Below are 3,650 nucleotides of genomic sequence, written 5' to 3' on the forward strand. Positions count from 1 at the left end.
CTAATGAACAAGTTCTCCCACAAGGAAGGGCAGCCGGATCCTCCTTCCATCACACCCTCTTGGTGTGCAGGACTCCTAACTCCCAGCACTCAGCATGCCAGGAGTTTGAGGGCCCTATCAGAAGGGTAGATTTGTGTATGGGGTACAATCTCACACACACTCAAAAGCACATTCATGGTTTAATGAATAAAATAAACTTGGGTTAGATTCTGTACAGTTTTCACTGAGGGTAGCTGCTGGCAGCCATTTTATCCAGGGGTAAATCCTGAGGAGAATTTTGGAAAGCATCCACACCTGAGAATCTAGGCTTTGATAACAAACTAGAAAATCAAGTTGCTAGTCCTTATGGTCTGAAGCAGAGGGGTGGGAAATGCTGTGGGTGGCAGCACACTGCAACTTAAACTGTAGCCCTCGGGTGGGGGAAAAGTATTGCACCCGGGAGAGGGAGTGGGAGTCAACAGACACTCAAGGAATAGTTTCAGAGAAAAAGCTTTATTTCTACTATCCATGAACTGGTAGAAGGAGCAAGTGTGATAGATTCACAAAACAAGCACGAGTTCACAGCCATTTGCACAGAGTATATATTCCCCTTCCAGTTCCCTCCCCTTTCTCCTCCTCTTCAGGAGTCCTGCCCCATGTGTTTCCTGAGCATGGACAGAAAGCTCCTGTCTTGGGACTCTTTTTGGACTCTTCCCAGGAAAGGGGGTGAGAAGCCAGGGGGGCCGAGGAGCCTTGTGGTTTAGCATGTCCAAGATGTTGCAACTGAATGAGTTAAAAGTCAGTTCTCAGGCTTGCTCTGAACAGAGCCTATTCATTAGCCTTTTGAAGCCGCCTCGTACTGATAAAAGTAACGGTTTGCCTATGCACAGCATCTTGTGAGAAAAGCAGAGGAAAACTTTAGCTGTGGATTTTTAGAAGACAAGAAATGAATTTTGGACGGTTTTGAGGCCTGGGGGGGGTGACTTCGGGCCTAGGTGGGGTCACATGTCCTCACCTCCTACAAAACGAGAGTTCGAAACACTTTTGTATTCACAAGCGGATGTGAGGGGAGAGGTTTGGTAGCCTGCTGTGGTGTAAGGTGTTCTGAGGAAAATGTAGGCCTTCACATTCATTCCTAACAAAATTTCAGTTCAAGGGGGGGGGGAATTATGGATATCCCCTGCCTTCGGAAAGACCCCACTAGTCCAGCTTTTAATTGTTCTCTGTGGTCTAGCTGTCAAAGTGCACTTGTGAATGAGGCCTGAACGGCTTCCTAGTACAGAAGCTTTATTATAAGAGAGTCCTTGAACAAAAAATGAGGCTTCACAAAGGAAAATATAAGCAAGTGTAGCACCCTGCTTGTGGTTAACGCTTAGCTGGAATGAAATATTCAACGCAGCAATAGAGAAATTAAAATAATAATTTATTTGTCAGACAAATAAATATGAGGCACAGTGGTATATGGTTACCAAGCTCTGGCCTGGCCTCTTGCCATTCTGGCCAGCACTTATATTTCCTTAATCCAGCCCCCTTGCTCCTCCTGTGGCTGCCTCTGTCCAATCAGCCTGGTTGAAATTCCTATTGGCTGTTGGCTAGAACCAATCACAAAAGATACACCCATTTCCTTCTTGCCCTTTTATGGAAATCAAAAAGCTATATATTCTTCTATCTATAAATGACAAATAAGTAGTAATATATCTTACATGTGTCTCAACAAGGAATCTTAATTACCAGCTCACCTCTTGCCCTCCTTGCCCTATTGCCTTCCAAAACAGATAATTAATCTTGAATTTTTATCTTATGCATGTCAAGGATTGAGTTCACATCAACATTGAGAGATCTCCTTCATTTGAAGGTTTCTAAACAAAAGGCCTGACAACCATATATCAGGAGCGCTCGATTGGCGTCTTCTGTCTGGCAAGGGGGGGCTGGTGCCTGATGGCCCCTGTGATCTCTTCCAACTATATGAAATAAGAATCTAGCATTTCTTAAATCCTTTGCATAATTATATTTAAACTAATATATTTAATACATAAATAACCTTTTAAAAGGAAAAAAAATCTTAAAAGGATCTTAGTTTAAGAAAGAAACAGCTTTAGAAAAGGCTTCCCAGAAAATGTTCTCTTTCTGCCAGCTAGATGCTTTTTCACTGCTCTTGACCTTCTTAACCTTAGGAAGAAGATATGGCTCATTTTACTATTTATCCACCCTTAATTTGTAGGGTCAGTGTAACCTTGGCTGTCAGCCTGTAATTCCCTTTTTACGACTTTGAGAATTGTTTTCTGCTATAAATCAGGGGGGCCCCTTGTCTAGGAGTAAAAATATCTTGCCAAGGTTTTTAGGCAACTGGTCTTCTGCCTGGCATGAAACAGAACATTTTTAAAATACAAGCCCTGATTAAACATATAAGCTTTAATAAAAATGCAAGCTTATGATTAGATGCCTCACAAGAGGCTGAAAAGATGTCTCTGCCCCAAGCCACTTGCAATTTTAATATAACAGGATGGGTGTCTGAGGAAAGCATTGCAGCAGAATTGGGTGGTACCACCACCCGGGGAATGATAGGATTACAGTAATAAAACAAAAAAATTAACAGGAAAAAGCACTTTAAAAGCAGCTATTTAAAACCTTAAAGTAATGATTAAAATCAATGGTAAACTAAAAACCAGATTAAAACACATGTCAACACGCTACATATCTGGGTAGGCTTGCCTTAACAATGTTTTTTAGCAGTCGACAAAAAGAGTACAGTAAATGCTACTGTCTGGTGTTTAATAGGCAGGGAGTTCCAAAGTGTAGGTACTGCCACAATAAAAGGTCAATAAATAAGTATCATAAAAGCATAAAATTGTACGGACAGAGTGTCTTTTAAGTATCTCTCTCCTTGAAAAGCACCACCTTTTCTCTTCTTTTATAAAGACAACACATACAAAGCAGGAAAATATAAAGAAAGCATGAAAGGCACAGACTTTGCCCTCACCTTGCAATCCAAGCTGTTGATTCTGGTTTGGACCGTTTGCATAAATAAGTAACAACTGCTTAAGTCCACAGTCTGCTGATCACTGAACTTGAGTGACAGTAGAAAAAAGAATCAATAGGTTTATTGTGGAGTCAGCTTTCCATAGGGAGGCAAAGTTGCGTAGTGGTTAGAGAGTTGCGTGAAAACCTGGAAGACCAGGGTTCAAATCCCAACTCAGCCATATGAAACCCACCTTGGACCACTCACTGCTTCTCAGCCTTACCTACCTCACAGAGTTGTTGTGGGGATTAAATGGGGGGAGCCATGTGCTTCTTGGGGGGAAAGGGTGGGATATACAATAAATAAATAAAACAAACCTGGTAATCTCTAATTGCTGCTGGACTACAACTCCCATCATCTAATTTTCGCTGGGGATGATGGGAATTGGAGTCCAGCAACATAGGGATGAAGGCCACAGATATTTCCTGACCATACTTAGTTCCTGGAAATAAATATTTTAAGTCATCCAAATGCCTTTTTTTTTTAGTCTGTTTTATTCCCTCTGACATATCAAAACCTTAATACTAGCAAAGCCCTGGCAGTACCCTCAAGCAAGATGGCTGCCTCTGCCTCCCCATAGCGGGAAGTGGGCGTCTCCTGAGCATACAGACTCGGATTGGCTCCCGACAGTCAGCTGGGCTGGAGATCAGCC

This window comes from Podarcis cretensis (genome assembly GCF_951804945.1).
Source record: "Podarcis cretensis genome assembly, chromosome: 15".
Lineage (NCBI taxonomy): Eukaryota > Metazoa > Chordata > Lepidosauria > Squamata > Lacertidae > Podarcis > Podarcis cretensis.